This window comes from Paroedura picta, chromosome 5 (genome assembly GCF_049243985.1).
Source record: "Paroedura picta isolate Pp20150507F chromosome 5, Ppicta_v3.0, whole genome shotgun sequence".
NCBI classification, from domain to species: domain Eukaryota; kingdom Metazoa; phylum Chordata; class Lepidosauria; order Squamata; family Gekkonidae; genus Paroedura; species Paroedura picta.
Genome location: NC_135373.1, coordinates 76,236,333 through 76,259,037, shown reverse-complemented (window position 1 = coordinate 76,259,037; position 22,705 = coordinate 76,236,333). Strand labels below are relative to the sequence as shown.

At 41.7% G+C, this 22,705-nt stretch overlaps 1 long non-coding RNA gene across 1 annotated transcript; it reads left to right on the top strand.

Annotated features, from left to right (window-relative positions):
* Positions 1-1,524: 1,524 nt before the first annotated feature.
* Positions 1,525-20,225, top strand: LOC143837973 (uncharacterized). Its single transcript, XR_013231154.1, has 3 exons — positions 1,525-2,076; positions 13,436-13,508; positions 15,151-20,225. It is a non-coding gene; the product is annotated as an uncharacterized LOC143837973 (long non-coding RNA).
* Positions 20,226-22,705: the final 2,480 nt, after the last annotated feature.

The following is a 22,705-nucleotide window of genomic DNA, read 5'->3' as shown; positions in this document are numbered from 1 at the left end:
CTCAAAGTGAACTTGTAACTCTGAAATATTCAGAAGTATTGGCTATAGGAGTGATGTTTGGTTTGATCAGAACCAGCAAACTCAGTCTGCTTGACTGAAGGCTATGGCAGTTTGATTTATTTCTGGGCACATAATAATAAAAGCCTATAAAAGCCAAAGGTTATCTGCAGCCTGACACCCATAATTTACAACTCAGAATTATCTTGTCTCTTGCTCTTCAGTTTTGGAGAATGTTAAAGAGAACATTTGGCTTAGATTTGTCCCCTGGCTGACACTGTCAGTTTTTTTCCTATTGCAATATTAATGGGATGTCTAAAAATAAGGCTCACTCCAGACACTTACAAACCATGACTAAATGAAGCAAGTTGAGTTAGTTTACAATAAGTATTAATTATTTTGTATGTTCAGGTTAGGTGGGTTTCTCACAAGGCTAATAATGAAGATCAGATGACTTGCATCAAGTTCAGTATAATACAATTTGTGTGTGGTCATACCAGCTAAAGTTTTTTTCCCATATAAATAAATATACAATATAAGACATACAACTTGATGCATAGAGATATCAAGTAAGTATTTTAAGTTTATTTCTTCACTCTTTTAAAAATAAGCTCAGCTTCTCAGGCATGGCTCCAGAAATAACTGCTACAACCAGAACGAATACTTTTGCTTTTGGAGGGGTTATGTTGGTAATTCCAGATGGATAGCCATGTGAGCAGCAAGATAAAACAGGAATCCATTGGCATTTTAAAGACTAATTTGTAATCAGTTCCTCCAGCACATATGATTGATCCAGATTAAGTCTGCAATTTCATTAGCCCCCCCCTTCCCATTGTAGACACCCTGTTGTGTCATTCCTACCCCCCAGGAGCAGCATTTCTTCAGGTTTAGTCAGTATCCTTATCCCTGATGTCACTTCTGATATGCTGATATATCTTCACATAATGTTTGTTGGTGTTACAGTGCAATAGGGCATAAACCATTCAGAGACAGGGTTTAGGATTATTCTGAAAATATACATTACTAGGAACTGAAGCCCATTGTACGCTTAAATACAATGGGCGCTAGCATGGTGTGATGGGTGAGTGTTTGGCTTAGAAGTCCTGGGTGTGAAGGTAGGGAGCAGAAAGATGCAGTGGTGAGAACACAGGAGGCAGGCAGGCAGGCAGGCATAGAGAAAGGGAGAGAGAAGGGGAGAAAGGAGATGAAGCAATGGGAGAAAGGCAGAAGAGAAATGGATGGAAGGGAGGGAGAACGGAGATGAACTGTCTGGATGGATAGAAGGGAGGAAGAAAGGAAGGGGGGGAGGAATCCTTACCCCCTGGGCCAGAAGCACAGCCGGGGCCTGCCTCCATTCCCCTCCTGGCCGCAGCAATACAGAAGGTGGCAGGCTGGCAAAGGCTCTGAGGAGTGGATGTGGGTGGCCTCTCTGCAGACTTGGGGAGGGGGGTATGTTAGGTTTGGACAGAACTTACTGTCTTGTATGCCAGCCTGAAAGCTACAGGCAGAAATCCTCCAGGCTTTTCAAGGGAATGTCCCAAGAAAGGAAGACTTGGCACAGGAGAGCCCTCCATGAGTGCTGTGCTCGGGACATCTCCAGACCTCTGCACAGGATTGCTAAAAGGTGTTGGTGGACACAGTACATTCCACAGGCTTCGTGAAACTTCTCAAGTAGTTCTTCCTCATTAGCAGCCCGTGCGCTTCTCCCGGGAGCCTGCAAGCTACAGTTCCCAGGCAGAGAGATAAAGAAGCAGCAACCGGCAGCTCCCCTGTTAATGATTTACTTAAGTCATTGTATGTTTGTTTGGCCGGGGAGTGGGGGTTAAATCGCAGCCTCCTCACGTGTAGCTGTGAAGTCCCCGCCTCCTCATTAGCAGCCCGTTTGCCTCTTCTGGGTGCCTGCAAAGTACAGCTCGGAGAGCTGGAGAAAAAAAAAAAAGCAGCAACCAGCAGCTTCCCGGTCTTGCAAGTGGAGCTCTTGAGTCCAACGTGAGGCAAGAGAGATGGCCTTGAAGCATGGGGGGGAGGGGCAGCATTAACCAGAGCTGATTTTGAAACAACTTGGCCGGCTCTCAACGGGTAAGAGACTTCAAAGCGGACCAGGAAGGCACGTGGGGGCCGAGCAGAGGAGTTTCTCAAATGGAGCGGACAGACCATGGCTGTGCAGCAGCCCCGGGAGCCTAACCTGTTTGCTTGTTGCCCTTCAAGATAGAATAGCAGGAAGAATTTTGTTAGCGTGGCTTCAAAGCCCACTGGTAAGGGCGGGCTGAAGAGCAGGCTTTGAAAGGGGAGGCCGGAAGGCAAGTGGAGGCGGCCGGCCAGCAATGCTGGCATGCATAGAAGGCGGCGGTTTGGGGGGGGGGCGGAATGGCAAGCGGAGGGCCTATGGAGTTGGGTTGGGTGGTTGTGCAGCCTGAGACCCTCCCCCGTCACCCGTCGGCTCCTTGAGGTCTCCCTCGTGCGTGGGCCCTACCTGAGTCGTTGCAGGGTAGGGAGGAAACGATGTTGGGCATGCTCGTCAGCGGGGCTGGTGATGGCCGTGCTCGTTGCTGTGTCGGGGCAGCTCTGCTGGTTCTGGTGCAGTGGAGGCCGGCAGCTGCTCGAGGCTGGGTGGGCCGGTGGCGAGGTGTTGTCTCCTGAGGCGGGGCGGCCGAAGCGGCCCTCGGGCGTCAGGCTGGTGGCAAAGGAGAAACTGCGAGCCGCGCGGCTCGCAGTTGCTGGGGCTGGGAATCGGAGAGACCAATTGGCAGGCGCTGTGCGCCTGCCAATTGGTCCCTCCGATTGTCTGTCCAGAGGAAGGGTCCAATTCGGACCCTTCCTCATCCCGGACACATCCCACCCCAGAACCCCTTATCCTTTTATTTAGTCCGTGGCGCCCGCGGCGCCACGGGCGGTGTTAAGATTGTTCTAAAATGTACTCACATATGCTAAAGACCTCCTTTAACTTTAAACCCGTTTTCAATTTCTCAGTCTCTCTCATCCTAAACAATTGTAGCTAAGTACTGACAGGTTTGATTTTATGCTTATTCCAAGAAATGCTTGCAACTGAAAATTTGTTTACATTTATTTAGTTCACATTAGCATTGTTTTGTTGGACTAATAGATTATACAATATCACTCCATAGTGGACTATTTATCAAAACTGGATTCTATTTTAATACTAAACAAAAATTTTTCCTAAAACCAAACAACTGTCAGTCTAGTCTCACTGTTAAAATTCTTCAGATCCCCAATGGGATTAACAATGTAATCCACAAAATGTGATAGTGAACAGCTTTCTAGACACTTAGGAAAACTGGAGTCAAATGTCAGTACAGTTCCAGTACTCTCTGGGTGGCCTTGGACAAGTCACTGTCTGTAAAATACTGGCATTTTGTTGTATGATATAGATTATCTGGACTCATTCCATGGAATTCAGTCCTGAAATTGGCAAGACACTTCCCTAGTCACTATAATGATATATACTGGAAAAGACAGGACAAATATGATTCTCCCACATTTGTCAATAGCATTCATTACCATTGACCATGTTGTCCTCTAAGATTTCCTTCTTGGATAGGAAACTGCGGGTACCATGCAACAATGGATCTCCTCCTAACTGGAGGATGAATTCTAGAAGACAGTGATGATAACTGTGTTGTAGGATTAAGCCCTTTTTCAGATGGACCTCTCAATTTATATGAGACGGGGGCCTCTGATGAAACAGCTTTTTCTGTGTCCAAAGAATGATTGTACAATAACCTCCCTGAGAGGTGGCATCATCCTTATTTTAGTTGGTGAACTGTTAGATCGGTGCCATTCTTCTGCCCTGGTGCTGGGTTATCTTTAGTCCATTTTCTCATTCCTAATATGTTTCATTTGATCTAAATAAGATCAACACATCAGCACTTCAATCATTCTGAATGGCTATCTAGAATAATGAGGTGTCATCCTGCTTACTTGATTGCCTTGTATTACTCTAGAAAAAAACATCAAAACAAAATGAGACTGAAGGAACAGCAGAGCCATAAAGGAAATGGCTGTGAACAGGTTCAGGGAAAGGTAATCATTCTTATTAAGTAATGCAGATTTTCTCAACTTTTTTACCATTGAAAACCCCCTGAAACATTCTTCAGGCTTCAATAAACCCCAGAAGCGGCACAATCATATAGAATATGCTTGGGAAGCATAGCTGTGTACTTGCCCACCCAGGGCCCCTCCCCTTCCTATCCCCTCCAAGTCCATCTTGGCTATTGGGAGGGGAGGGAGCATGTCAACATATGGTCATATCATATGTGTTTAACAATTAAAAAAAATTAAAAATGAATTAACTCCTACTCATCTAGGGTCGTCAAAAAGCCTCAAGATTTTACAAAACCCTGGTTAAAAATGTGTGAATTAAGGGTTTCTCAGTATAATTTGATTCTACAAAGGCTGTGCCTTTACTTCCAAATTCAAAATGTAGTGTGATCCTATGTGAAGAACCAAAGATGAAACCATTTAATTTGTAGATGCAAAGAACATGTTCTACCACTGAGCTACGAAGCTTCCCTACAAGTAATACAACAAATTCCACAGCTGAAAATGCCTTCTTTTAGAAAAAAAGATTTACACATCATTATTTCAGTTCAGGCTGTTCTCAACAGTTCTTTGCTAGTTTGAGTTGGGAAAAGACTCCCACATTACCTCCACTGACCAGTAACATAGCCCTTCTCATTTCAAAGGGAGCACTCAAAACAGTCAGAGATAGTGTGTTTTACATGGACCATGTCTTCCAGGTAAAAGGGGCCTATTAAGAGCTCCCCAAAGCCTAGAGTCAGCATTGCCTTTGCTGAAGCATTCATGAATTTGCTTCACTCTTTAGCCAGCATGTAGCTCAACACACACTACACTACAGCCAATTCTCTTCTGGCAACTTTATGAGGGTGTGGTAGTGAGTTATGGGTTCAGCACATGCTGAAACAATCATAGTGCTGATCCATCACATGCTGAATTTAGCTGATATGCATGCAGCTAAACTACAGAGGAATTGGTCCTTTTACCCATATAAATAATCAAAACTGTGTGTTTCTATTCTATTGCACTCCCTACAATAGTCTTTGGAAAGGTTAACCCAGTGGAAGATCCATGTATATAAATGTGTAGAAATTTTACTTATAGTCCAGCCAACAGTGTACTGTGAAGATTAATTTGATGGTAGATAATGGAAAAAGTCAATGACTACTTGCCAGGGTGACAAAGCAAACCTAGTCGTTTTCATGTAAATACATTCCCGATGTTCTCTTGAGCTTGGAAAGTCTCTTGGAAGTTAATGTCTTTGGCTTCATTTTATTTGGCAAAGCTGACATTCTGAGCTCAACTGAGAAAGAATGTTGCTTCTCTTCTCCCCCCCCCTTACTTTTGCCCTCTGGCAATCTGTAAATAGGTTAAAATCATCCTATACCTTTAAAAGAATGGATAGTTAAAATACTGTCAAGCTGAATTCATTTTTCCACCACTTTAATTTATTTTGCTTTTTCCATTGCTAGAAAGTAGGTCACATTGTATGTAGTTTAAACAAACTTTTAAAGAAGCTTGAAACTTTCAATAGCTAAACTCAGCAATTAATAATAACAAATATAACACAGTGGTAACAAAGGCTGCATTAATAACCAAACCAATTCCTAGAATAACAAGTGGAATTCAGCCTATTGTCAGTCAAAGGATAAATGTAATGAATATTTTCTAATAGATTCCTTAAATTCTCATAACACATAATAGTGTACTGAAGACATGCCAAGTGCTGGGTGAATGAATGAAAAAATATTTATTTTGACTGGCATGGCAGTCAACAAACATATATATTTACCTCTCCATGTCTGAAAGTTTTGGTGTTAGACGTATCCTGCTGTAATTTGTCCCAACATTTTTAGTAAGGGGAAAATATGCACATTTTTGATCTGTATGGGACTGTACACATTTGACATCTTCATTAACAGCAGGTGGTACAGTAGTACACCACACAGAAACCAGCTTTCTGAAGAATCTTAAAGAATAGTTGGTTCTTATATGACACTTTTCTTTACCCGAAGGAGTCTCAAAGTGGCTTACAATCGCCATCCCTTTCCTCTTCCCACAATAGACACCTTGTGAGGTAGGTGAGGCTGAGAGAGCCCTGATATTACAGGGCTCATTCAGAAAAGCTTTATCAGTGCTGTGCCAAGGTCACCCAGCTGGCTTATGTGGGGGAGATGTGGGGAATCATATCTGGATCACCAGATTAGAAGTCCACTCTCCTAACCACTACAGCAAGTCATGAGAAGCTCTGTATCTCCCAGAAGCACTATCTCTGATGGCTTCAAGTAGATATATTTAATAAGCCAAGCCTAGTCTGCTTTAGAAATCAACTTTTCCCCATGATTCTCTAAAAACCTTCAGAAATTATATAGAGTTTTGGGTTCATATGCTATAGAAATGTAGAAACCATTGTCTGTTGCTGCATTGCACTGATGAAATTTTCTTTAGATCAAGACTTGCAAACATGAGGTCTGAGATTGAAAATAATTTTGCATATTACATGTTGGTTTCATTTGAACAATGAAAAAAAATATGTATGTTTTTCAGAACACTCATGAACATGTACAGATATTTCCTTTGTTATACTCTCCTGTGTCAAAAGGACATCAAAATGATGACTATGTGGCAGGTTACTGTGTGGCAATAATCAGATGGAGGCTATGCCATATGAAATCCACCATGTCTGAAGAGCTGCATGCCACTGCCATGCCTACCTGGCAGCCATCAGTGCTAGCACAGGGGTACATGACACAGAATAAGGCAGTTTTCAAACACTGGTAAGGCAATTTTCCAATACTGCAACCTACTACACAGCAGTTTTTGTAGCACCAGCATGGTCATAATTTGAATTGTCCAATCTAGGCAAAACTATTTTTCAGCATTTTGTGAAACCTTGCCAGAACTTACCCCATTTCTTTCCCCTCAAATCCACTCTTAGGAATGAACTCAGTCTGTGGCTTCTAGAAAACACTTTCTCCATTTCAGTTCCACAGACCAGAGATATGACCTGCTTACTTAACAGGTCTGCTACAAGGATAAATACAATTACATGAAGAACTTTCTATAGATATAAGTTATAAAATGATAAAGAGAAATGGTATGATAAGGTGTTTTGGCCAAGCTTTGCAAGCTTTAGGTTCACAACATTCCAATTTTGTTTCACTTAAACAATGTTATTATTTTATGCAGTTTTTATATACACTCCATAAATTATCATTCTCAAATGCCTCCATCAGCAGGACCGTGATACAAGTCTCTTAAGTCCATCAATTTAAGAGCATCAGTTTAAGATAAAACAAAGACAATATTTTATCATTTTCACAAAAAAGGACACTTATAAATATTGAAGCAAATGGCAGCAGGAGGACAACTGGCAAGCTGGAAGGGCAGGAACACGGGGGAGGGGGAGGCCATCAATAGTGGTATGATGTCACTTCCAGTAAACCCAAACATGATCAGATCCCTCTTGGAATCCTAGCAATTTGTAGGGAGGACTGACAATCCTTTGAGGTCACACCATTTGCCTGAAGGCCTTTAAAAAAAAATCTCCCACCTCCAGTCTGAGCAGTGAATTAGGGCTCACCACCACCACCACCACTGGTGAATGTCTAAACTGTAGTTTATCCACAAATCCAGCTTTGTTCAGCAGTTTAAGATTTAAGTTTGCACAGTAGAGGAATGAAATATGTACTCCGTATTATTTATGTTTTAACTGCATGGGTCAAAATAAAAATTAATTTATGTGTGAGAGCAAAAGCAATAAGGATACCTCACAAAACATTCCTTAATAGTCCACTGAGCAATCCAAGTTGTGGAGATGACTGATTAGCAATGAAAGATGAAGATATCGGCTGAGCTATAGGTAATACAATCCTGAAATCTGGCCTCAACAGCCCGATTAAAAGGGTAGATGGCAGTAACAGCTGGTGCACAACTGTTTTTATTGCCAGTCTAAGATCAACATATCTCTCACCTGCCAAGTAAGATTTTAAACTGTGAATGGTCACAGCTAATACACACACTTTCTGGCCTTTTGGGAAGCACAGATGTTTTGAAACACTCATCTTGTGTCATTGCTTACTTAGTTCAGGCATGGCAACTGTGAAGTCTCTAAATATTCTTATGTCTTAATTATAGGTTTTTAAAAATACCCAGAAGGAGCTCAGTAAGAAGTAGTTCTGGGATATGTAGTTTAAGGTGACCAGATTGTCCCACTTTTGGAGGGACATCTGGGGGTACCTGGCAAATTGTAGTTATGTTGAAATTAAAATATATATATTACAATACTATTTTTGCATTCTATGCATTCTATGAAACTTTTTGTTGTTCCATACAGACAAATTTTTTTATCGACACCCCCCCCCCCCGGTCAATGGTGTCCTGCTTTACCAATGTTAAAATCTGGTCACCTTAATGTAGTTCTGGGACATGGGACCTAATACCATACTAAGGACACAAACATTCTGAGTAAGCTACATTTCCCATGGTCCCTCATGTCTAGTATTCCAGGGAGGGGATATGGGGTAGTGGCTAGAGATATATCAGGCCTGTCCTAAGATTGCCAACTTCCAGGTTGGGCCTGGTAGTCTCCCATAATTACAAACATAATTTCCCAAATTCAGAAATCAGTTCCCCAGGAAGAAATGGCTGCTTTGGAGAACAGTGTGTATGGCTGGATTGGCCAAAATGTGGCTCTCCAAATTTCCATAGACTACAATTACCTTTGAGCTCATGGTGACTGTTGTTGTTGTTGTTGTTGTTGTTGTTACTTCGATTTATAGCCCGCCACTCCCCTAAAAACCCATAAAACCCTAGTATATAAAAACATCCTACAAAAACAAATACACTGTCCAACCCAACAATGGTGGCATTCCCAGGGAGGAGAGCAGGAGCATTGCATATATAGCCCTGAGAGGGGAAAGGGGGAAGGGGGCCCCGATCTTACAAGGAGGTGCCAGTCTCAACCATAGGCCTGGTGGAAGAGCTCCATTTTGCAGGCCCTACAGAAGGCTGATAAATCCCACAGGGCCCGCAGCTCTTCCGGGAGCTCATTCCACCAGGTAGGGGCCGGGACTGAGAAGGCCCTGACCCTGGTCGAGGCCAGGCACACCTCCAAGGGGCCAGGAATCACCAACAAATTTGTCCCCGCAGAGCGTAAGGCCCTGTGGAGGGCATAGGGTGCCAGGCAGACCCTCAAGTATGTGGGTCATATACATCTGGAGAGCCACAGTTTGACCACCCCTGCTCTATGGCATTATAAGTACATACTGAGGTCTCTTCCCTCCCCAAACAAAACCCTCCCAAGACTCTTTCTCAAATTTCCAGGTAATTCTGAACCCAGAGACAGCAATCCTATAACAAATAAGGTCCCCATGGCCAGCCGGGCTTTGTTCAGACTGTTCCTCCCAATGGAAGGTACTCTGTGCCAGTGCCTATTTCTAATGCAGCCACCTCAAGCTAATACATCATCATCTTATTTGTATATATATCCACTATATGTTTGTGCCGTTAGTATGGTATTAGGTCCCATGTCCCAGACACATCAAAGCACCCAAGCCAAAATTATATTAACATGGTCTGTTTCATTATTTTCTATTTGGGCTTACGATAATGAATGTTATTACTCTACAAAAAAATTATATGTTGGTTGAACTAGATTTAATAAATGCATCACTCATATGGTTAGTACTCATTCATGGGTTTTATATATTGCTTGTTTTATATGAAAATGTATATTTAAGAAATTGTTTTGGCTAAATCAAATCATTGGTTGTCCCAATCATTAAAATGCCCAGGCTATTCTCCTTAGTGATGACAGGCCTAGGTTTAGTGAAATAGTACCACCAGCTGTCTTGCTAACAGAAGTCTGGCATTCTCTTTCATTGAAAGATGCGGGGTGTGTGAAATGATACCATCCTCTTTCATTCAAGCCAATCTTAGTGTGGCCCATTTGTCAACTAAGTTGGGTAACTGCTGCTACATTGTTCATAGAAGTGTCCACCAGTTCATGAAAATGGAGGCAAATTTTGGGCATTTGGGGGATGAAAGTGGAAGGAAATGGTGCTATTATAATTTTGAATGGGAAAATATTATTTTCATCTAGCAAGGGGAAAATATTTTTGTGAGATTTGCTGGACAAAGTAAAAATGAAGAGGAGCAAATTGGATATAGATATATAAAGACAGTAAAGAAGTTCTCTTCTATTAGGACGTTCACACAAAAATCAATATAATCTTGGATTTCTCTGTTCACTTTCCTCTGCAACCAGATCAACCTAACATTTGCATGTTTCTCAAACCAAAGAGTGACATTGTTAAGATGGTGAGCAACTTCACAGTTTCAGCAATGAACACTGATTTGTTGGGGAGCAAATCTAACACCAAGTTTCTATGGCTGCTGTAACATTAGAACTAAATATTGTGTTGCTAAGGTCCAGCCTTATATAGTGAAAGTTCCTCATACAGAATGATATCTAGAAGTCAAAATAAAAAAAACAGTGAATGTTGCCTGAGTTATGATGCCATGGCATCCTAGGAACAGAAGCAGCAGGTGCCTAACTGCCTTTTGGCTCTGGGCACTGATTAGTAAAATACTCCAAATGGAACTTCTTTGTGGGCAGAAAACACAGCAAACCCAAAGGTTATCTACCTTATACAGTTTGGAATGAGAATTTTGTGGGCTTGGGTTGGGATAATCATTTCTAAAATGCTAAAAGCAAAAGGTAGAGATGTTGAAAAGGCTCTCCATATAATTACCTCAGAGATATGATGCCTTTTGCTCATCTACCCAATTCTTCTAAGTTCTTTGTCCATATTGAAGAACATCCTGCATACAGTAAAGAATACACAAATATCATGTAGCTAATAAAGAATAACTGTTTGGAGGAGGTACCATCTGTATCTGAATGGAGCATGGGGAAAAAACAGCAAGAGATTTGGTAAAATGGCTACTGGAGTTATTGCAAGCAGTATCTCTTCGATTAAAATGTATTATATCTAAAAATAGAGCAGTTTAGTTTTTTTCCATAAGAGGCTGAGGGTTAATTTTTGGTTAGTTTAGGACACCTCTAAACTCTGAGAGGACTCCACACAGAGCAGAAATATTTTCTTAAGACATCATGGCTGGGAAGGCTGGAGGGGAACCAAAGATGGTCTCTTTGGTGCAACATGTCTTCACAAAGACCGATTATGCACGGGGCTAGAAATCCAGGATGGCGGCAGCAGGGCAGCCCCGATTATGCACCCTCCTGCTGCCATCCCAGCCCTGGCCTGGCACAGCGCCCCGAAAGACCCGTGACAAGGGAACCCAGAATCTTCCTCATTCCCTTGAATACCGCAGGTGCCAGCAGGGGCTGGGTCAGGCCAATCCTTTCCCTCAACCTACGGTGTACCTAGAGGGACACTGCGTGTCCCTGTTGGCTCCGCGGAACCGACAGGGGAGTCCCACCACCACCACCTTGGTGGGAGAGCAGCATGCTGCTCCCCACAATTGTGTGGTGGAGCGCCATTCCCCCCACTCACCTTCTCACTGTTGCTGCCTTCAAGCAGCGAGTCAGGCTTTCCAGCCCCAGTTTTGTGCATGTGTGCGTGCCCACGCTATGCCGGGACAGGCCACATACTCCAGGGGATTCCTCCCCCATGAGTACATGGGAAGCACCAGGGCATCCTACCCCAGTGCAATGCCCGGCAGCAGCCCGGAGTGGCTGCTGCCATGCATAATGGGTCAAATCCATGCATACATTCTTTGTAAGAAAAAATATGAAGTAATTCTGTTACCTAAGAGCTTGGGAGGAGTAAGGATTGGATAATTAGAAGACTACAATAATATATACTAATTATAAAGAAACAACTGGGGATATGTCATGAGCAAACTTACAGACGGTAATGTGACTTCCTTGCAAGCATTGCATTTCCCAACACTCCGCCTATCAAGGCACACAGAATCTGTAAAAATGGCAAGGTTCCCAGTGTGCTGTGACAGAAAAGCTATGGCACACATAGTTATACTACTGTGAACACAGGCTTTGGAAGTGATGTGTTACAGAAGACTTCAAAGGCTTTAAAAGCCAGCTGCACCCATGCTGCTCTGCAGAGCAATTTGAAAGTTCACATTCAGAGATTTAGGAATTTCTTGCCGTATGTAAACTCTGAAATGTTTAAAGCAGGAATTTAACTCAGGTTGGATATTTGGACTTACACTGAAAGGCATTGTGCTTGCTTTTGAGTGCTTTAATGGAGAGAGAAGAGAGAGAGATTTGCAGGGGGGGAGGGGACAGGAAGCACAGCCTGATCAACAAGCTTTTTGCCTGAAGTACTCAAGAAGACCAAATATCTTTGTGGCTTAATGTGGATGCTCCTGACATGCATAGAAATGGTTGTGTGCGGGCCTGTGCAAATGAAATTGTTTTATTGGCCTGCTAATAGCCCTACAGGATGTTATCTACCTATTGATGTACTCATCCACTCCCATTGAGACTTTCAAGCTATGCCACCAGCCCTACTCTCAGGCCGTTCTTCTGGTGTGACTTTTGCCTCCACCTAAGTATCTGTGGAGAACCTGCTGTTGAAGACCTCTGTCATTATGTTTTGGATTGTCCAATATACTTGGAGCCTAGAACCAAATATATTGAGAGATTTTTGAATGGCCAGAACTTCCCTGTAAATGTAGACAAAATTGTCTTTTTATTATCGGATACCAACCCCCTAATCAGTTATCATGTCCCATTATTTGCACTAGCAGCAAGGAAAATTTGAGCCAAATTCATGCCACCAGAGAGCTAGAGACCGGAATTATAGTTTTTTATCTATGGACCACTGCATAGATTGTTTTAATTGTTTTACTGATTTTTGATATTATCTGGTATGATATTGCTAACATTGTAATGGCCTATGGCTGGAAACAATAAAGTCTCATACATACATACATACATACATACATACATACATACATACATACATACATACATACATACTCACCTACTCATAGATATCCTGTGGAAATATGACTGCTGTTTTTAAGCTGCCATTATTTATTCAAATTCATTTTAAAACTCAATTTTGTTTGATTTAACCTTGTATTTTATACAATTCTGTACACTTCCCTGAGCCAGCTTGCCAGGGGGGTGGTCTAAAAAAAACAGTAAATAAAATAAATTAACCAAGGAGTTATTTTTTTTAAAAAAGATCTGGTCTAAAATCAAAGAAACAATTGTATCCAAGTTTGTTTCATATGAATGCTCAGATGATATACTGTTTGGCTCGCTGGAAAATCAAGGGGCTAGAGCAATCAGCCTTGTGTGATAATCCTTAACGAATGCCATTTATTCCTCAGTCTTGTTACCACCCCTACAATCCACCTTCTTCCCCATGTTTCTTATTTTATTTTTTTATTTTTATTTATTTAGATTTATATACCGCCCTCCCCGAAGGCTCAGTCTGTGTCAACACCTGCAAAATTTGCCCTTTGGTTACCTGAAGGTAAGGTGATCAGATTTCCCCACTTTTGGAGGGACATCTGGGGGCACCTGGCAAATTGTATATATATTACAATACTATTTTTGCGTTCTATGCATTCTATGAAACTTTTTGTTGCTCCATATAGACCACATTTTAAATCAAGAACCCCCCCCCCGCCCCCCGGTCAATGGTGTCCCGGTTTACCAGTTTTAAAAACTGGTCACCTTAGCCTTAGTTTCATATATCTTTTGTCAAGACCAAGCCAGGAATGGCAGGTGATAGCAATGAAGCCCAGGTCTCAGATGATGGAACTGCCTTGGATGAAATAGCTTGCCACCTAAACTGCTAACAAATCCCTTGAAAGAGATTAACACCCCAGCCCTCACAGAGTGCTTTGGTTGCAGGAGCACAGACAAAATCTAACTGGATTAAATTGTAATTTCAAGTTGTAGAACAGGCAACTAAAAGAGATTACAAATGGGATCACTAGGTTAGTCCATTAGAGCAAAATAAAACAAAATTCCTCTGGCAACTTAAAGATTAACATTTATTTCAGTATGAACTTTTCACGAGTCACAGTTCACTTCCTCTGAAATAAACGTTGTTCACCTTTAAGGTGCCACTGGACATTCATTCCGTTTGACTGGGACAGAGAAGTGAGGAAAACAGCTGCTTTGAGCAAGTCGCCTTGAGCAAATCTCTGGAAAGGCAGCATATAAATTTTCTAAATAAATAAATGGCTGCATTCCTTTGAAAAGCCAGCAGTTAATCAGATGTAATTTGTAAATGGGTGTCTGTATTCATCACTCATATTTTGACAAGAGAGTTTATAAGACTATACATTTATCAGCCTATACAAATAAGTACAAAATTACTAAGAAAGTCAATTTTGCAGAAAAGTGGTAAAGGCTTATACTTTACATTTTAAAAAATCCTGTTTTTCTTGGCAGTTAAGCAAGGTACATTTGTTATTTGTTCTTCCACAGTAGGCCCAGGTGCCTCAAAGCACAGCTCCCTATTTCCAGTTCTAAAGCCAGGCTACAGTTATTGCTCTGACTTGGGTACTTGAAGGTTAAGCAAGTTGGTACACATAAGCAAACACAGAGGTTTTCTGCCCTTCCCCTCCCTAAATAGCAAACCACCCCGTATTGAGTCTGCCATGAAAACGCTAGCGGGCATCACCCCAAGGGTCAGACATGACTTGGTGCTTGCACAGGGGATACCTTCCCTTTTTAAGGGGGTACAAGAAGACAAAACTCTTTAGTTTTAGCTTTAAATTGGGAGATGAAGGTCACCCATTAACGGGGTGGTGCAACCTTGACTAGCATAAGTTAAATGTGTCTTTGCTACATTTCACCTACAGTAAACCACACCTTTTTTGATCCCCCCTCATCAGAAGACGGGAAGCCTAAACGGAATTCATAATTGTTTAACGGGTAACAAGGAAAGGCAGGTTAGGTATGTGCACGTCTGAAGATTTATATTTTACATTCGGCCTCCTTGTACTTCAGAAGTGAGTTCTCAACAGCTGATGTGTGATAGACAGGGGGAAAAGATCCAACCCATGGGAAATTGTAATGTCTGGTTTGGCCCTTCTATGCATGGAACTACATATTACATGTAACTATCTAATCATTTTGAATGACTTTTTTTTCTTTTACAGAGCTCCAGGAACTACGGGCCTTCAACCCTTTCCTTCTGCCATTTCCCCCCTGAAAAGCACCACTTTCTCCCTGCTTTTTCACTGGAGTGATAATATTTGTACCAGTGACGGGGGGGGGGGGAGAGAGAAATAAGAGTTTAACCCTCCAGCCACATTATTTTCCCTTGCAAATAATCCTCCATGCTGTTTTAGCAACAGCCAGCCCCCATGGTTGAAAAAAGGCTCCTGAAGTGGTGCGACTTTTACAGCTGATCAGTGGCTGTGGATCCAGGTGGGACAGGGTGAGGGAGGAGAACATAAGAGAACTTTACCTCTCATTAGAGAAAGAGCTCTTCAAAAGGACAGGAAAGCTCTTCCATGAAGACATTAACTACACCCATACCTGCTTATTTTCATCAAGTATCATGCAAACCCAGACCATCACAGACCATCTCTTACCTAGAATAAGGCTGTTCTTTATATAGTGTGTGGGTGTGAACATTTTATTGAAAACTAAAATCTTGAAACTCAAATATTATACTAAAATTTGAGTTTTTAATTCAGTTCAAAGGCTAAATTTCACGTTTCTCTAATTTACGCTCTGCCACCTCCAACTATCTGGTGATCTCTGGCCCCAAAGAAGCATGTCAAGCCTCTACCAGGGCCAGAACCTTCTCTGTACTGCCCCCCACCTGGTGGAACAAGCACCCTGAAGAGATCAGGGTCCTTCCTGAACTCCCATAATTCCACAGGTCCTGTAAAAGTGAGCTCCTCCACCAGGCATTTGGTTGAGACTGACTGACTTAATATTATCTGCTGACCTCCCTGACATCCCTGCCATGTCCTGAGCCAACTGACCTCCCTACACGTTCTTGTTTAGGAAATTATTATTGTACTGTTAACTGTTATACCATCATGACTCAATTTGGGTTCCCACTGTTATGGTTGTTTGTTTGTTTATTAGCAAGAAAGCCCATTGCAACCAGGAATGAAATGGGCGCTAGGACCCAGGGGACCCCGGGAGGTGCAGATCTGTCTCTGTGTGTCTCTCTCTCCCTCTCACTGCATGTCTCTTGGCATGCCTCACAGTAGGAGGCATAGCAGGTAATTAGGGCTGGTTTGTAGGAGGGAACCAGGGCTGGTCAGCAGCTTGGGGCAGCTCTCTTTGTTTCTCTCTCTCCCCCCCTTGCAGCAGGAGCGATAGGAGGGAATGAGGGCTCGTGTTCAGCAGGGCTCTATGTGTCTCTCTCTGCCTCTGGCGCATCTGAGAGGAATGTGGCTAGCATCCAAGGAGGGAGGGAGCTGTAAGGGCAGGGCCAATCAGGGTGCAGCCAGTGTTGCTGGCTGCACCCTGATTGGCCCTATTCCAACTTGGACAGCTGAACATGTTCCACCCCCAGGCTGTTTAACAAATATATAGAGGAACAATGGATACCGCCCTCCCCGGAAGCTCAGGGAGGTTGTTTTTATTATGATTGCAACATATATCCCTATGATTTATGATTTATGTAAACCACCCTGAGCCTTATGGGAGGGCAATATAGAAATTGGATGGATGGATGGATGGATGGATGGATGGATGGATGGATGGATGGATGGATGGATGGATGGATGGATGGATGGATGGATGGATGGATGGATGGATGGATGGATGGATGGATGGATGGATGGATGGATGGATGGATAGATAGATAGATAGATAGATAGATAGATAGATAGATAGATAGATAGATAGATAGATAGATAGATAGATATTCTTTCAACTCTACAGCTAATATCCATAGGCAATTAATCCTCCTGCATTAACTGGATAACTGAAATCTCTGTCTTGCTAACATAGTCATCATATCACATACTTTTAAAAAAATGTATCTGATGAGTGGGCACAAAATGAGTGTTCTCCTGTGGCATTTTCTGAATGATCTTTTAAAGCATTCTCAACTGAGAGATAATACAATAGAAAGATTGTCCATTAAAACTTTAATCCTTCTCCATTCAGACATAAAGGAAGATTTGTACTCCAAAGGGTGGAACTAAATAAAGCTAAAAAACATTGTAGACCATGTATGGTAAATGGTCAAAGAGAGGAAAAATGAAGCTATAGTAAGGACTCTTCTGTAATATATGCATTATATGGCTGGAAAATTCTCAATGATTGAATTGTGATGGTCAAACCACTCTTCCCTCTGAGACGCCCTGCTTTTTCTATTTCAGTGCTGTTTATAATGAGTGTGTGTGTGTGCAACCCATGACACTATCAATGATGACAGCACCATTCCTTAATAATCCTTATTATTGGTGGCATGTGTGTAAGAAAATTAACTCACTTCACAACTGTGAAAATGTAGAGAGAGGACAGATGTGCAGAAGATCCATGTCCAAACTGATTCTAATGCTTGTGGATCGAGTGCCAAGAAAACCACAAGTAAATCAAGCGTGTAGAAAAGCCCTTAGTCTGCATTAACATAGACAAAACAGACGTTTGATTAACAGATTGATTAACCTTTTGTAGACTATGAATTGCGTCATCAGATGTACAATATGACTTATGCTCAGTATGTGCATACACACACACACATACTAGAATAGAGAAAAATAGTAGGCAAAAAAGTCAAAGGTCTATGAAAGGCTATGAAATGTCTGTGACATTTCCTATGCCATATTCAGTTTAAACAAGATAAGTCTGGGGTAATGGTGCTCTGTATTCTTGGCGCTTGGGGGACAGCAGTGGGAGGGCTTCTAGAGTTCTGTCCCAGCTAGTGGACATCCCGATAGCACCTGGGTTTTGGCCATTGTGTGACACAGAGTGTTGGACTGGACAGGCCATTGGCCTGATTCAACATGATTTATTTTATACTTTTGTTGTTTCTTTGAAATTATCAACCAGTCTCTTCGCTGAAGTAGAAAAGCAACAAAGAACTCTGATGTTCTTATGTTCTTAAACATGGGGACCATTCACAGCCACAGTAATTGGTGGTAAAACGAGCCCTTTCCATGTTACTGTGATTACATATGCGCCTATTTGTAAGAGCCAATGTGCATTCAGTTGACAAATGAAACCAGGGACTAATACCTCAATCAATGTGTGGTTTCAATCAGATGTTCAATTCTATGTGCATAAGGTAACATGAGAATCACTCAGAACTTATATTAACTCAAATAGATTGTACTGCATCAGATTGGATGCACCAGTAGAAAGTATGGGAAAAGGACAGTCAGCAAGCTATGGAGATTCCACAAATGAAAAAAGCCATACAGTCATAGGAATAAGGGAGAAAGCATTCTTGTTTAGCAGGGAGGTAGAATTATAAGCTGCTCCAGCAAAGGCATATTAATTTATTATTGTTAAACTAAGTTATCTGTATAGTTTCTGTTGTATGTAAACTGCCCCGAGCCTTCAGGGAGGGTGGTCTGTAAATATAATAAATAAATAGCTACCTCAAGGCCTAAGCTTGTGATAAGAGTGCAGTAGAGTCATTTCAGGTAGATGCTAAATGGTTTTTAGCACCTTGCCCTCGGGATTCTGGTTTTGAGACAAGTAACAAAGAAGTTGTGGCATGCAGCAAGCAGGGTGGCTAATTAAACCCACAATCTTTTTGTTAAAGATGATTTTTGCCATGTAAAGAAAGTCAGATCTACCTCTCTAGTGTCTGGTTGTCTGTAGGTATGGCTGGAGAAAGATGGGATACTCTTATGTGGAGAATGGTCCATGCCCAGAGGACTTCAGAGGGGTATAGATTTCATCTGCATTTCAGTTTTTCAAATGGACTGAGAGAAATGTGGTGACTAACAAAGTACTACTAAAATAATGGCTATTCTCCATCTCACAATCCCACCCAGTTTTTAAGATGTGCACTGCCTTCCTGCTTTCAGACCAGTTGCTTCCAATTAGACAGCGTCATAAATACTGGACGAGGGAACCATTTAAGTTGAGCCCAGGATGTTCCATAATAGAAACACAATGCAGGTGTTGTTTGTTCAAGTGCCTTTTCAAATCAAGATGGTCAGCCCCATTGCCAGTGTAGCTAGCCTTGTAAAAAGTCCAGTTCCAACCTTGTTAATACTTCTGGTCACCCAAATAAAATCTTTGTTAACTTTCACAGTGGAAAAAGACTTCTATTTTATGATTTTATAGCTCAGCCATTAGAAATCTTTGAGGGGAGGGGGAAAACACACCCAGCATTCCACCCCCAGGTTGCATTTTGTGGTTATGAACTTCCATTTGATCACTGCCCCGTCAATTTGACATTAACTGCTACAATTTACAACTGCTCAGGCTTCCTACCTATTATTGTTGTACCTCTCCGAGTGAAAAAGGAGGTAGGGGAGAAAAGGGGGAAAACCTTGCTGCCCAGGGGAAGTTTAAAAGAATGCAATGTCTTGTTAAAACCTGAAAGCGCAATGAAGGGGGAACAGAGGGGGGGAAATACTTTCCAAGACAGAAAAGTAAAGATCTGATAATGAATAATGTTGTACTCCCTGCCGTGAACACCAGCTGACCTGGCATGCAGACCACAGCAAAGTAGTGAATAATTCACTGAGAGAGTCATAGACCTCCTGGTTAGACCACAGCATTGCTTTTGTCTCCCAAGTATGCTCTCCCACAGCAACAGACTTGACAGGATGTTTCGGTCTACAAATGCTTAAACAAAAGGGGTGTGTGGCAGCTAATCTAGTGGACCTGCTATTCCTGAAATCAGATTAGTCCTGCTTTGAATCCACTAGCCATTTATTAATAAATCCATAAATTCTAGGCAGTTGTGGGACGGGATGTGCAACAGAGAAGAAGACAGTGTTGATGAGACTGCAGCTGATAGAATTATAAAACCCATCCTGGAATCCCATCCTACCTTTCAAAATGTATTGAAGTTATTTTCACTGTCTGCCGCCCCCCCCCCAAAAAAAAAACCAAACAACAACAACAACAATAACTTATAAGAGTTTCTGTCTTCTGAGCTGACTTTTCACCAGGAAGTATTTTAAAAAATGGGCCTGGGGGGGTGGAGGGCGGTGTCCTGATACATTAAAAATGCTAAAGTGTTTTTCCTGGTTTTATATTATTTGCTTTCTTTGCTTTGTGTGTGTGTGTGTGTGAGAGAGAGAGAGGGAGGGAGGGGGGAGGGGGGAGGGGGGAGGGGGGAGGGGGCATTTCCAAACTGACAGGTCATTCTGTGAACAAGTCCCCCTGTGTTTATTTTTAGTTTGAAGAGTTAAGGACTTTTAGTCCCAAGAAATACAATAAGGAGTTTAAGTCCATACCATTTCTTGTTCCTCTTCTCCACCTCCCACAAAGTAATTCAGACCAGAAAAGCAAAAAGGAATAGAAGGATTTTCTTCCAAATTTGTCTTCAAAAAATGATTGCGAAATAGGCTACTGACATCCACACCACTTTCTTGGAAATGAAATATGTCAAACATCATATAAAACTCCCCAAAGACCACTGATCTTGATGAGATGCTATATACTGCCATTCCAAACTGCTGCTGCAAGATTGTCTTCTGATAATACATTTGCAAGACACATATTCCTGAAAATCACCATTGAAATCTGGATTATTAAATTAATGAAATTAATGGCATGGTTAATACTTCAAAATGTGTGTAATGCATCAGTGTTAGCCTGGGAAATTTCCTGCACTGTTATTTAAACTTTTCTGTGTTCCTGTGTAAACTTTGAAAATGGGATGCCTTTTAAATACTCTCTTATTCTATTCTTTGAAACTATTTTATTTTTGTAATATCCTAAATGAATTGTTCTTGTATTTGCTTGTTTAAAATGCATTTGTTCTAAATTTTTCTGTCTCTCTTTCATCTCTAACATATCTCATTGATTTTTTAAAAATTGTTTAATTTCTGCTAATATATCTAGAGCCTCTTGTGGCACAGGGTGGTAAGGCAGCCAACATGCTGTCTGAAGCTCTAACCATGAGGCTGGGAGTTCGATCCCAACAGCCAGCTCAAGGTTGACTCAGCCTTCCATCCTTCCGAGGTCAGTAAAATGAGTACCCAGCGTGCTGGGGGGTAAAATGGTAATGACTGGGGAAGGCACTGGCAAACCACCCTGTATTGAGTCTGCTGAGAAAACACTAGAGGGCGTCACCCCAAGGGTCAGACATTACTCGGTGCTTGCTCCTGTTCAACTTTACTCCTGTTCAACCCACTCTGTTGAGTCAACATCCCACATACTTCTTCATTGTCCCAATCATTTGTTTGCTCACAAGCTCTATCTTTCCCCATTGTTGGCATTAAAACCCTAGGCCTCCATTAACATGTCACTTTCTGGAGGATAGACTCTTTCATTTCTGCAGCTGTAGCTTGCTTTTCATGCAAAGTTTTTGCAGTTCCTGATCAACTATTCACCTTGTTCCATGATGAACCATCTTTCTATTTTTTATTTTGTTTCTTATCTTTAATGCCAATAAATATATGATTGATTGATACTTTACCTGTGATCTCCTGACAGAAAGAGAAGAGATATATCTATGGTTTCTTTCAACTATGATTAATTGTGAAACCAGGGTTTGGCCATAGGCGATCCTTCAGATTCTGGTTTCCCTCATCAAGTGCTGATTTCAGTGGTTTTTCTCTTTCTCTTTCCCTCCCCTCCACTACAGACAAACAGACAGACAGTATCCTGACCATCATTGTGGTGAGGGAAGCCATGGTCAAGATTAAACCAACATGTCTGCATGCATAATCCTTCTATTTGGGATGGCCATCCTCTTCCACCGAGCATGCAGCTTTGGGAGGGATATACATGGAGCAGTGAGGGACGTAGGAGATACCCACTGAGCCAGCCAGATCAGTCAAATCAACCCTGGGTGACCTTGGGCCAGTCATTTGTCCTGGCCTACCTCACAGGATTATAGTTGTGAAGATAAATGGACAGAAGAACAATTTGTAAATTGTGATGCATCCCTTTTGGGGAGAAAAGTAAGAAGTAAAATATCTAAATGAATAAACCATCAGTTCAGATCCTTGTTTAAAATCCTAAATAATCCCACACAGATAAAAGCTATAGTTATTTTTGTTAGATCCATGTGACATCGAAAATGAGCTGTACAGAGAGGATTTGAATCTGATCTTATTAGTTTTTGGACTTTCACAGATGATTATTTGTACTATGGGTGAGATGCTATAGTTACCCAATTGCTATGTTGTCTAGGACTGTTCACTTTTTGTGTATTATAAATCCATGAGAGTTCCATGGCATGGAATAAATTGATAGAAATGCTAATAATGGTGCTACTGCAAATCCCCTCACATTCTCCACTTTTATTGTAATAGGAATTAGGAGAGAAGAAAGGGCAAAAGACTACAAACTCATGATGGATTTTGATATGAAGAATGGAGAAGTAAACTTGTCAATCTCTTTTCACACAAGGAAGTATTGAGGAAATAATAACATCCTTCTGTTAGGTAATTTTAGACTCAGGACTTTCCTCAGTAATGTCAGGCATTCTGGGAACTGTAATTCTGAGAATGCACTGCGGGAGCAGAGGAAAAATGATGGAGGTGAGTCAGAAAGAACTTACCAGTATCTAATTTACAGCCTGCATTTGGGGGGAGGGGCGAC